The sequence below is a fragment of the Culex quinquefasciatus genome, chromosome 1 (assembly GCF_015732765.1).
Source record: "Culex quinquefasciatus strain JHB chromosome 1, VPISU_Cqui_1.0_pri_paternal, whole genome shotgun sequence".
NCBI classification, from domain to species: Eukaryota; Metazoa; Arthropoda; class Insecta; order Diptera; family Culicidae; genus Culex; species Culex quinquefasciatus.
The window spans coordinates 27980191-27994835 of record NC_051861.1 but is presented as its reverse complement, the minus strand read 5'-3'; positions in this window follow the sequence as shown (position 1 = coordinate 27994835).

Genomic DNA, 14645 nt, shown 5'->3' with positions numbered 1-14645 from the left:
AGTAAGCAAAATCAGAGCAAAAGTGGCGCGCGGAAAAACAGCGTCGTGCTTCGCCGCCGGTTCAGCCAGTTCGGGGGAGCAGTTTCCAATTAAACTTAATTTGTAATTGCTTAATACCTTTTTGTGTTGGTGCAGCACACCAGCAAAACCGTGGCGGAGCGGTGGTAACCGACCTCTGGCACCTTTTGGCTGTACTTACCAATAGGGGGTGTTGTTGCTGTTACGGGGGGTTTCACCTGGAGGAGGAAAATGGAGGGCAAAAAGTTTGAACCCCCGTTTCTTGCAAGATAAGTCGCTCTCACGTTCGATACGTGGAATTGAGATTTAGGGTGCAGAGGGTGGTTCTGGATTTTGACAGAAATAAAATCTGTTCGCAAAAACGTGAAAGAACCTTCTCGAAATTGGGAATTTAAAACAAATCTGTTCCATTTCATAGCACGTTTAAAAATATGTACCATGAAGATGAACAGTTTTGTTCTTGATTTAAGAATCATGCCTTTTTACGTTTGAGCGAACTGATTTTTATCCTTGTACCTACTCATATTATAGTTGAGCATAAACCTAAGCATCATGAAAAAAAATTATAAATTTAAATTCGGGAGAGGAGTTCCCTTTTGATGATTGGATTATTTAAAAAAAAATCATGGGACTCAAAAATACATTGGGTAAATCTACGCCAACTCACACGTACACTCAAACCCCGATGGTTTGACACCAACTGTTGTCAAACGAACGGGGTCACTTTTTAGTTTTTTTTTTTTTTCAAATAATCATTTATTTACCAGTTTACGTTAAGCTTTTACAATACATGAGAATTTCAACAGATGTTCAACAAGGTTCCGAAATGTAATACAAATTGTTTTCTTTTATTCCACCTAAGCTCCCTAATACTCTTTTTAAATACATACAAACTACACTTTGGAAATTTTCTAAAGACAAATCCTACAAAATGTACCGTAATCCATAATGCTGCTTTTTGTTGAATACTATTTTTATCAATATGAGAGAATAATATGTCTTCTAAATCATTACACCTTACATTCATTCGGGTTCTCAAAATCTGTTCAGTCCAATTTCTAATTTCCATAACGTTGGGACACGATTTAAGGCGATGTAGATTGTTATCAATTTCAAAGCAGATTTCACATTTATTATCGGTTACTTTTCTTATCCCGTATTGAGATAATTTAAATCTATTAGGAATTAAGTCATTTAAGAAATTATAAACACTAGATCGATCTTCTGGCTGCAAAAAATTTGAACTTAGGTTCAGCCATGCAGTTTCCCAGCTCATTTGCGGATATTCCATTTCAACTTTAGGTTTAAATTTAAATTCATCAATAAAATATAAATAGATAAGTTTGCACGAGTGAAGATTGTAGTTGCTTTTTATCATATTTGCAGTTTCCAGCCATTCTCTCGAGTTACGCGATAATTTAGATGTATATTTGTATCGAAGTAAATATTCATCATTACTTGGACAATCAGATTGTAACACATTTCTTATAAATATTGCCTTGCACTTACTTTCAGGGTCTTGAAGTCTTAAGCCGCCATTTTCTGCTGAAAGATATAATTGCCGTCTATCTACTTTAAAAATTTGATTGTTCCATATAAAATTTCCAACACTTGCCTTAATTTTTGCTAAATGAATATTTTTTGGAGGAAAAATTTTTGCTATATACCATAGTTTTGAAAGTACAAACGAATTGACGAACCAACATTTTTCTACTAAACTCAGCTTTCTGAAAGAGTTTAACGTTAATCTATATTTTATATCATTCACAAGTTTATTATAATTTTGATCAATGCTACTGTTCCAACTATTTTTAAAAACTACACCTAATATTTTTAAATCATCTGCTTCAGGAATAAGAAACGGTCCTGAAATGCAATTATTTATTCTCAAAAATGCCGATTTCCTTTGATTCAATCGAATTTTAGCAAACTTTGAGAATGATGAAATGATTTGTATTATTAAATCAAATTCATCACAGTTGCGTACGTAAACATTTAAGTCATCAGCATATGCTGTAACTTTAAGGATCTTGTCATAAGCAAGAATACCGCAAGTATTTGCATATATTCTTCTGATTAACGGTTCTATGTATAATACAAATAATAACATACTTAATGGGCATCCTTGGCGCACCGAAGCTTTAATTTTAAATTCTTTGCTTAAAAAAACCATTATATAAAACTCGAGAACTGGCATGAACGTACAATTTCTTCACACAATTAATAATTTGCTCAGGAAATCCAAATTTCATCAAGACATCCCATAAAAAAACTATGATTTACACGATCGAACGCCTTTTCTAGGTCCAGGCTCAACAAAAATCCTTTAAATCGTTTTGTCTCTGCTGCTTTAGTCATCATCTTTCTTATATCTTTAAGATTATCGGAACATGATAAATTTTTAACACACGCACTTTGACCAGGGCCAATTAACTTATCCATTTTTTCTTGTATTCGCGCTGCTATGATTTTTGTTAGTAATTTATGATCAGTATTTAAAAGAGTTATAGGTCTATAATTTTCCAATTGTTTATTGTCACCTTTCTTGGGAATCAAAATCACAATACCGTCCGTAAACTCTTTTGGGGGTGAATATGTTGCGGTTAAATATCCATTTAACAATTTTGTCAAATCTTTTTTAATTAAATCATAATGAGTTATATAAAATTCGTATGTAAGGCCGTCAATTACTGGTGATTTTTTCTTATTACAAGCATTAAGTATATTTAAAATTTCTTCTTCAGTTATTGGATCAATCATCATCTCCCGATCATCATCATCCAATGATTTTGATATAGAGTCTAAAGGATTCTCTTCATTTCTTAAATTTGTACTAGTGTTATCAATATCAAATTGTTTTGAAAAATGTTGGAAAATAAGTTCGTCTAATTCATTTTTTTCTGTAATAATTCCATCAGATCCTTGAAGTCGTAAATATTTACTGTCATGACCTTGATTAATTTGTTTGGAAACTTGAAAAACACTAATTTTTTCTCCCTCTGAAATATTAAGGTTTGATAATTTTTTTTGAGTAGTTATTCAGTCTGTTGTACTCAATTTCCATAAGCTTCGTTTTACATGCAGCAATTTCAGCAGTAAGATTTTCCCCCTTGTGTTGCCTTTCAGCCATTTTTAATAATTCTGATAAATAATTTGATTTCTGCAATTGGGTTGCGCTATTAATTTTCCAGCTTTCTGTTTTGTAAAATTGTTTGATCTTAGGTTTTAAAATAAAATGCCACCAGCTTTTCAAATCTGTATTATAAGTTGATCGCGATTTAAGCTTAATGTATTCATCTTGAAATCTTTTAGAAATCTCTTCCGAATCAAGTAAGCTGGGATTAATTTTCTAGTACCCTCTGCCCTTAGCACAAATATGATCTTTTAATGAATTAACTTTAATAATGACTGCATGATGGTCCGAAAATGCCACTGGGATGTTCTGCAAATCGATCACGTCATTTACAAACTCAATCGGTCCATAAAATCTATCCAACCGAGAGGCCGAATCGCCACGAATGAATGTAAAAGCTGCTTTTTCAATTGTTTAGCTATGTCTTTGAATGAAAATAGGTCAATTATGTTTTTAAGTCCGGCACAAAAGTTTTTAACGTTGCTGCGAGTGTCATCGCCATCTAAAATACAATTAAAATCACCGCATAAAACAGAAAATCGTGTCCCAGGTTTGTTTAAGTGTACTGCTAAACGATTTGTGAACAAATCATTGCGTTCCCGTCTTTTGTCAGAGCCCGAATGCGCGTAAATATTAACATAGTTTATATTATTCAAAACAAACGATACTATTCTCCCATTTGGATCGAGCAAAACATCTTTAAAATTGAAACTCTTTCTTATTAATACAGCGGTACCCTTGTTATCCTCACTAATATTGACCAACGGAAAGTGTGTTTGTATAAACAAGAAATTATCATACGCAACCTCCTGTAGCATCACAATATCGATATCATGATTGTATACAAAGTCCCTAAGCAAACCCTTGTTGACATCTGTACTGGTACTGTTAAGATTAACTGTGGCAATTTTATAGGAATATTGCATCTTTTCGTTTTATACTACACACACACATTCACACAAACACACTCACACACTCACACACTCTCTCAATAACAATTGGTCAGGTGAAATCACCTAACCTCACTTTAGATCCACCATTGCTGCGTCTTCTTCGGACGCCTTTCCATCGCTCGTTTCCGTGTCCGTCTTCTGGTTGCTCGGAGAAGGTGAGCCTTCGATCAGAACTACCGGCACCTGAGCGTTCGAGTTCTCCTTTTGCTTCCGGCTGTTCAGCGATCGAGACCTCGTTCCTTGCAGCCTCGCAAGTTTCGGCGCGTCTGGAACCTTGAACAGGTCCTCTGGATCCGAATCCGCGTCGGTCGCTTTCCTTTGCCGGAACCCCCGGCCGCGAAGCTTTTCCTTGATCGGGATGGTTACCCACCCTTCCCCTTGTTCCCCTTCCTTGCGCTGCTCCTGCCCCGGCTTGTTTAGTGTAGCCTGTTCCGGTGTCAAACATGTTTGAACGTTCGTCGGGAGATCCGGGAAGTTTTTGATCATGTCGTTCCAGCTAGGATTTTTTGATCCGCTTCCTTGACCCGCTCCTTGGCCCGCTCCTTGACCCGCTCCTAGGCCCGCTTTTTGACCCGATCCTTTCGCACCGCGGTCCAGCGGTGGGTGAGCATAAGATTCCAACCGACTTTGCACTGTTTGCTTCTTCGGACAAACCGCTTTCAAGTGCTCTGTCGACCCGCAAGAGAAGCACTTGTTCTGGAAGCCGTCATAATACACCCGCGCTCTGATGTGTTGGACGTACACCTGAGCGGGAGCTCCGCGGTCACCTCCATATGGATACCACGGACACCGTTCCATATGGGGAACCCGGTCTCAGCCGGAAACCGTTCTCGAACCATCTGGTGGATGTTCCCGAATTTCCCGAACACATCTGCGATAGCTTTGTCATCTACTTCTGGCGGTAGACCAAATACTCTCACGTACTTGAACACTCCACAAGCGGCCGAGACGGCCAACTGAACATTCGATCCATCCTCATACCCGAATTCCACGTGGTTCCCAAACTTAGCAAGAACGTCTAGCATAAGCTGCTTCGTCCGGAATTTCACAAGAAGGCTGTAGTCCTCCTTGTACATAGCCGAAAGCATTTCCTCATTCCAGTTCTGTTTCTGGAAAAACGCGAACATTTCCGAGTTAGTTGGTCCACGGTTTTGGGCACCAAATTTTAGCTTCACAGTGTTCTCGCGCACAACTCTCGCCTCCATTTTCTTACACTTTCCGGATCAAACTCAGTTCAAGGTCAAGAGATTATTTTCATAATAGCTCAATACTCGATACTTCTGGTAGCGTATAACTGCACACGTCTTAAGCGAGTGGAAGCCGACAGTAAACTGAGTTTGACACACCTTTTACACGGAGTTCACACACACTACCAAACGTTTGTTTTGATAGTGTGCGTGAGCGCCGTGTAAAAATTGACATTTCGTCACTTTTTAGTTTGACTTTGACCAATCAACGGGTTACAAACTAAAAAAGTGTCAAACGAAAAAGTGACCAACCACCGGGGGTTGCGTGTAGTTGGAAAAAGTTTCCCGACCCCTCTTCGATTTGCGTGAAACTTTGTCCTAAGGGTTAACCATCGCATCACCTTTTCAGGCTGCACGAGATATATATATATATAAAAAAACAGACCTCGGATTCGTGATCAGAGACAAATGTTACCCTTAGGATAAAGATTCACGAAAATCGAAGAGCGGTTGATGCATCTGCTGTGTGAGTTGGCGAAGACTGCTCCATTACATATTTCCAACGAAAAGTACTTACTGTTTAGAATACATTTTAAATATTTTACTTCCAAATTTTGTTCAGTTAACAAAAAACAAACAAGAAATCATGGATTAAAAATATGAAAAACACATGGGTTCACAGAATTCTCTACCAACTCACACGAAATCGGTTTGCGTGAAACGTTGTTTTCAGGGGTAACTTTTGTCCCTGATCATGAATCCGAGGTCCGTTTTTGATATCTCGTGACGGAGGGGCGGTACGACCCCTTCCATTTTTGAACATGCGAAAAAAGAGGTGTTTTTCAATAATTTGCAGCTTGAAACGGTGATGAGATAGACATTTGGTGTCAAAGAGACTTTTACGTAGAATTAGACGCCCAATTTGATGGCGTACTCAGAATTCCGAAAAAACGTATTTTTTTTATCGAAAAAACACTAAAAAAGTTTTAAAAACTGTGCCATTTTCCGTTACTTAACTGTTAAAAAAAATTGGAGCACGTCGTTTTATGGGAAATTAAATGTACTTTTCGAATCTTCATTGACCCAGAAGGGTAATTTTTCATGTAGAACAATTTTTTTCATTTTAAAATTTAGTGTTTTTTCTAACATTGCAGAGTAATTTTTTAGAGTGAAACGAAGTGCTACAAGTTGTAGAGCAGACAATTACAAAAATGTTGATATGTAAACATTAGGGGTTTGCTTATAAACATCACGAGTTATCACGATTTCACGAAAAAAAGTTTTGGGTCAATGTAGAATCGAAAAGTACATTAAATTTCCTATAAAATGACATGCTCCATTTTTTTTTTACAGTTGAGTTACGAAAAATGGCAGAATTTTTAAAACTTTTTTAGTGTTTTTTCGATGAATAATACTTTTTTTCGGAATTCTGAGTACGCCATCAAATCGGGCGTCTAATTTAACATAAAAGTCTCTTTGACACCAAATTTCTATCTCATCACCGTTTCAAGCTGCAAATTATTGAAAAACACCTCTTTTTTCGCATGTTGAAAATGGTCACGAGATATAAAAAAACGGACCTCGGATTCGTGATCAGGGACAAAAGTTACCCCTGAGGACAAAGTTTCACGCAAATCGAAGAGGGATCGGGGCAAATACTATGTGAGTTGGCGGAGAATTACCCACATTGAAGAAAATATATCTGCCGTTGCAAATTGAATTAAAAAAAATCAACTTTTTTTTCAATATCATTTATAAAATTTCGAGAATTTCGTTTGTTTTTAATCAGCTTACAAAAGTATTTGTAAGCCTTTGTTGGAAAAATACTTTTTGTTGAACCGATTTGATAACACGTCTGATTTTTTTCGCTATCTAATTTATCCCCGAGCAGACGGAAATAACTTGGGAATAACATTTTTTGATGTTTGAAAATACTAGGCCAATAACAGTTTATGTTATTTATAACAAAATTTGTTATTCGTCGTTATGATTTTTTTGTTATTGGATTGTTATTGTGATAACAGACAAATAATATTTTTAGTTATTTTTCGAACAAATCTTTGTTATTATTTTTTGTTATTTTAACAACTAATCCGATCATCCCAATAGCAGTTGGAGGTATTCTTCCATAACAAAAAATGTTATTCCAAAGTTGTTTTGGCTCTCAACCAATATCAGATCAATAACAAATTTTGTTATGATAACATAAACTGTTATTAAGCTCATATGCAAAAATAGATATTGCAGGAAAATTCCATAACACTTTTTGTTATTTTAACAGTATTTGTTATTGAAATGGCATGAATTTTGTTATTACCGTCTGCCCGGGCTACATGCTACATGCTCAATCACTTTAAAGTTAAATCATATTATTGTTAGCTTTTTTTGGCAATTTGTTCATTATGATACAATCTTGTATTTGAAAACAAAAATCTTGAATATTGTTGTTTTTTTTCAGAATAATTTATTTATTTTCCCGTTTTTACCAGGAAATAAATAGATGCAGCCCAGACCAAATTATCCATAGCCTCGATTTTCCGAAGTTACCATTATCTGTAATAAATTGAAATCTTTTTATTGTTACTATTTTTTTCTTTTTTTGCCCATTTTCACCATGTAACAGTTGAGATACAGTATCTAGAAATTATATGCAATGTAACTGTTTTGTAATCGACGCTTATGTGCTTTTTATAGCAGACGGGTCACAAGATATGTCAAAGTTTGAATGATTGAGCTTCTTGAATGAAATTCTACATTTTCTTGAAAAGAGAAACACTTTAGGATTTATTGGGAATCAACAGTCTTTTAAAATACCAAAGCTCAAACTACATTCTGGAATGGCTTAAGGCGGTATTAGACTATGACAAATAAAGAAACAAACTCACAAACAATCAAATTTTACAGAATTCGATAGTTTATAAGTTTTTTTGTAAACTTTAAAAAAATAAAAACGACAGCTTTGAGGAAACCTATTCGGCAGTGTTGCAAAGTTTGTAGAAAAACCAAATTAAAAAATAAAACTTAGGAAATACGTTGAAAAAATAAACTGCCTTTTGAAATGCAAAATCAGCTTTTAAATCAGGAAGTTATTTTGGTTTTATCATCCAACAAGAACTCTACTTTCAAGTCAAGAATTTTTTGTGGAATAAGTCCTATAAACATATGAAAGACAACGGTTTTTAGGACCATTAAAAAAACTCTAGACGTGTGGATATCACGTCGCAGCACAAAACTGCAAAAGTAACGTCGTAACGTAGTAACGTCTTGAACTTTCTTTTTTTACAGAATTTTCATATTGATCATGCAATTTTACATACGTGAAAAAGTACAAGAAATCAAGCAAAGAATGGCTTTCACAAGAAAAGTTTATAAAAATTATTCATTTTAATTCAAATGTTGTAATATATTATAATTCATAGATAATTCTCTTTTCCATCAGATTCACCCTAAATGGCACAGTAAAGGCGTCTGGAGGGCCACGATCCAAGCAGCATCGCGACGAAAAGGTCGCTAAAATGTGCTAAGTGGTCCACGAACAGACAAACCCTTAGCCCTCTGCTTGATCCTCTGTTACTCTCACCACCAGTCCGACAAGTTCCAAGAAGAAAAGCTACCATCAGAAGGGATTCGGTGAAAACAGCCATGACTTGCTTTGATCGCACTCTAATGGTGTGCAAGGAAAAGGGCCCTTTGGGTTCTTCCGTTGACGTCGAGTAGGCTACCAATAAGTTAACCAGAGATAACAAAATTACTCCTCAAAGGCGTCCACGTTGTTTGTTTGCCACTGGTTTTTAATTGAGACAATCGGTTTCGCTTTTATTTTTATTTGTTCTGCTTTTTTGTTGTTGTTCGAGGGCAGTTAGAACCACCGGAACCCCTCCGGGCCACGGAAGTGAACGCCTGCGGGGTTAATGCGACCATTTTTATTCATAGTCAAACTGTCGTGTCCTCCTCGCGCGGGGAAACCGTGTCAAACGGACACGGTGGCCCGACCACACTATCGGGATACCAACGGCCAACAATATGCATATAGAGTGAAAATTACCATATAAATAAATCCAATTTTGTCCATTTCTCGGTTTTCACAGCCCGCTACGACTTGGACGATTCTCCTCCGATATTGATGTTTCGTTTCGCTTCTCAACGGCGCTGTCTACGACGACGCGGCCATAAAGTTGACGTCCCAAACACGTGGTGGTCGGTGGACAGTTTCCCCTTAACTTTGACTTGACCGCGCGTCACAGTCGTCGTCGTTAATGAGAAAGAGGCTTTGGTAAACGGTGTTGTTGGGTAGTTATGGACCTACCGGCAAACCTCCTTTAGATAGGATTCAATTTATTCATGACTGGCACGGCTCCGACTGTGTTAGGAGACAAATTTGAAGTGCTTCGGAATAGGTCTTGGCCATAGGCAAAGGGACGTAGATTTGTTTGAGCTTGTTTGTTTTCAAAGTTAGGTTGAGTTTGAATATCATGTATTTAATTTTGTTTTATTTAATTGTCGAGCACAATCACGAAGAACGTAAACTGAGGAACATTAGCTTGGAGAACACTGATTTGAATCGATGCTGACCACTTGATTCGATCAATGACTTCGCAACACTGTTTTGAAGAACGCTGATTAAGGAACACTAACTTGTGTAATTCCGGAATTAGGGACGCTGATTGTGGACCACTGAATTGAGAATCTCTAACTTGAGAATGAAAATTGGTAGGCCAAAGACGTTGATGAGAGAAACGCGTTGACAATATAAAAGCTAAGGAATTGAACTGCTTGAAATTTATTTTTAACAAAATCTTGATCTCCTTGTCTGTGAGACTAGAGGTGCACGACCTCCTTTTTTGGGCGCATGGAGGGGTTTTCTTCAATTAATTAATTGCATAATTTTGCCAGCAATCACCCTGGGCACCAAGATGGCAGCCCTGCCGTACGAATAGAGTACCTCTAGCTCATTATCGCGGGCTCAATTCGCAAGAAGTCGCGACTGGATTTGGAAGCGCGTGTGCGGTTGCGGTAGTTGCGCGAATAGTTTAGTAATCGCGTTGCAAAGGCTCGGACTGATTGGAAAACGTTAGTTGCTCGATAGACGGCGGGCCCAAAAAAGGTCTTCTTGACAGCTGCAACTGGTGGCTTCATTTGAGGATTTACCGCGCAATGAGAGTGTTATGCTTCGAGGGATTGAACCGTTGTAGATTGTAGGGTAATTAAGAAATGGCAAAGATTCGTGATGGAATTTTTTGAGAGGTTTTTTACTTTGTACAAACTTGACTTTTTATTGTAAATTTCTCAAAAACTCATTCAATGTTTTTTTCCTTAACTTTTAATACCTTTCGTGAGGAATGTTTTTGGTCATCCCTTCGTTTTCTATAATTGATTATGCTTACAGTTAATAAAATTCCAATCATATTAGTACTCATGCAATTTCTCGGAAGTCCCACCAGTAGTGAGGCACTCGGTGGCCACATAGCATGCCATGATGGCCGAAGACCTTCTTTTTTTCGTTGTTTCCTCGTCCGCGGAGCAGAACACACAGTAGCCACAGCTTTGGATGCAACACATAATTTCCCGGTAATCTGCGATCAGTAGCAGCGAGCGGGTAGCGGACGAAGCAAGCCATGAAAGTGGGCAGAAAATATTACAGACCTTTAACGATCAGGTCTGGGCAGCGGCCATTCTTGGAGAGAATCGGCCCTCGGAGTTGAACCTCGAAGATCTATCGGAGGGAGCTGGCGGACCAATTTATATAAATTTAATTAAGGGGTGCGATGCAGAACGAGAACAGGACAAACTTAACAAAACGATGTGAGCTCTGAGGTGACCACGCGGGAAGTTAACAATGTAATAATGGCATAATAACTACATGGAGCGCAATGGTGAGGAGTTTGGGAGTGTTGGAATCACCAGGGGGGAAGAATTGGGTGTGGTCGCGAAGCGAGACTGTGGTGCCAACGAAGCCGATTGTGCCTAATGATTTCTCAGTAAACCTGGCGATCATCTGAAATGAACTGACATTTATGGAGATTTATTCTGATGGACTTCTGGAATTGTAAAGCTAGGGTTACGTTTAATCTGGAATCCATTTTACTTTGGTTTTTACTTTGTTTGTTTTAGCCTTTATGATAGCTACATGATTTGACTGTAGATTTAACAGTTGAGTGAGGTATTTAAGTCTTTCAAAAAGTGAAAGCCAAGTAAGTTGATTATATGTTCTGCTAATTTAATAAACGGGAAACGGGAAATTTTCAGCCAATTTCCCGGGAAATCCCGGGAATTCTTGGGAAATTTTAAATTTATTGAAAATTGTTATGGTCTTGGTATTAAATTAAGCAACAAAATTGTATAGGACATCATCATTAATGGTTTAAATAAGTGTGAAGATCAATTAATAGCTTGACTGCATGTGAAAAATCATTCAACTACAAGAAAATGTATTTTGGTATTTTTTGATGAGAAATTTTAAACATGCCTCTGTGACCAGTTTATTGAAATGAGAAAAAAAACATGCAGAAATTATGTTATTCATGACAAATACAGGTTTTAGCTCTTGAATAAATGGTAAAGCTTTTTGCCTTCCTCACCTTACTGAGGAAAGGCTATAAAATCACTCGAAAAAAGAAATTCGTAATTTGACTTCCTAGACCCACCTTCATGTATACCTATCGACTCAGAATCAAATTCTGAGCAAATGTCTGTGTGTGTGGTGGGATGTTGATCAAAAAAATTTGCACTGGATTATCTCGGCATTGGCTTGACCGATTTGGACCGTTTTAGCGTCATTCGATCCATCTTGGGGTCCCATAAGTCGCTATTGAAAATTATAAAGTTCAGTTAAGTACTTCAAAAGTTACGTTAAAAAAACGATTTAAGCAAAAGTCTGGAAGATTGTAAAAAGGGTGGTTTTTGTCATGTCATGTCATGTTATACATTTTTAGAAAGGTATTCGAAAGAACTTTCCATCGAGCTCAAAAGATTGCAGATCTGGCAACCCTATCAAAAGTTATAAGCACTTAAGAGGCAGTATTTGTAAATTCTGCTCGGTTTGTTCTAGAAGTCGTATAGAGGTGCTCCGATTTGGATGAAACTTTCAGCGTTTGTTTGTCTATACATGAGATAAACTCATGCCAAATATGAGCCCTCTACGACAAAGGGAAGTGGGGTAAAACGGGCTTCGAAAAAATCTTAAAATTGCTCGCATTTCCGTAAAACTTCATCAAATCTCGTAGATTCATTTGAAAGGTATTTTGAGCACTTCAAAATGGGCCATAGACATCCAGGATCGGCTTGACTTTTTCTCATAGCTTTTGCAAATTACTGTTCAAACTTGATTTTTTTAAAACCTTAATATCTTTTTGCAACAGCCTCCAACACCCATACTCCCGTAGGTCAATAGATAGGTAATTTCATGGACTATAAGCCTTCGGAAATAACTTTTTGGCCAATCGCAGTTTTTCTCATAGTTTTTCGATTTTTCTATAACAAACATTTTACAACGTTAGTTTTTGCCCTGTAGGCCTCCATAGCGACACTTTTTAGTCTCAATTTTGTCATATTCGGAATCCTCAGACAATTTCACGTTAGTTAGAAGTATTGAAGAAGTAACTTTGATTTAAAAAATAATTAAATAAAACATTTTCGAAAAAAGAAATAGATCTTATTTACCTTGTGATCAAAACGTCAAATGCCGTATTAAGTAGGCGAATATCTGTTTAACCCCTAATCCAACAAAATGTTAAAAAATATTTTAATTCATTTTAAATTGCATTTTTTCCAATCAAATTTACAACTCCAATAGTTCTAACTTACGTGAAATTGTCCGAGGATTCCGAATATGACAAAAATGAGACCAATATGTGCCGCTATGACGGTCTACAGGGCAAAAACTAACGTTGTAAAATGTTTGTTATAGAAAAATCGAAAAACTATGAGAAAAACTGCGATTGGCCAAAAAGTTAACACCGTAGGCTTATAGTCCATGTAATTACCTATCTTTTGACCTATGGGAGTATGGGTGTTGCAGGCTGTTGTAAAAAGATATTAAGGTTTTAAAAAAATCCATTTTTGACAGTAATTTGCAAAAGCTATGAGAAAAAGTCTAGCCGATCCTGGATGTCTATGGCCCATTTTGAAGTGCTTCAAAAGACCTTTCAAATGCATCTACGAGAGTTGGATTTGATGAAGTTTTACGGAAATGCGAGCAATTTTAAGATTTTTTAGGTTTTTTGGACCTCAAACTTCGAAGCCCGTTTTACCCCACTTCCCTTTGTCGTAGAGGGCTCATATTTGGCATGAGTTCATCTCATGTAGGGTATTTTAACCATTAGTGGACCCCCTAGTAGAGCCGAAGCACATTTTTCACAAATTTTCAATATTTTAAGCACCTTTGTATAAAACAATGAAAACTGAAGTCTTTTGAACAATTTTGACTACAAATAGTCAGTTATTTGTTTTTGAGCAGAATAATAGCCAATTGAAAAAAAAGTTTTTTTTGCCTGTTGTGGACCCCCTTTTCCTATAGTGGACCCGGGTCCATAATCCGATTGTGGACCCGGGTCCACTATAGGCAAACTGTTATTTTTTATACAAAAATTAACCGATATTTGATGTTTTGATGCATGGTGTAGGTCTAATGATAGATATAATGAATAAAAGATGGATTTTGCTCACTTTTCATCATAAACAAATATTTTTTGTTAACAAATTTGGCTTTAAACAACAAAAAACCAAACAGACATTTAAACACATTTATTTCCGAAAAAGATCAGAGAAAACGTCTCAAAAACCACTGTAAACATAAAAATAATTTTAAAAAAGTAATCTTGATGCAATTTTCCATATAAATTACATAAATGGTTGACCGAAACTAAACAATGGAATTGTTTACAGTTGCTGATAAAACCACGCATGTTTATTGGAAAAAAATGTTTTTATTATTGATTTATTATTATAAAATATCATTTCAAACTGCAATTATGGTGCTTCAGTTAAGTACAATTAACTATAATTTTGATTTTTCGATGTCTGCCTGTGTGGATCAATCGGACCGCGCACTGGACTCACAATCCAGAGGTCGCCGGTTCGAATCCCGGGGCGGACGCAAAAAATTCTAAGTGTAAATATAGGTATTCGGTGCCCTCTCCCCGTGCCCATACCTTCACACTTAGGAGACCCGGGAGGCGGAGTCTTGTCGCAAAAAGAACGATACACGCCTGTGGATCCGTTGACGAAACCGCAAGGTTTGAGAGGGCCACATTATAAGGTGTTACGTCGATTCCGTTTTGATTAATTATAAATTCTTACGGCTTCAGCATTATTGGTACTTTTAACATGAAAACAGCTATATGTATACTCATAATT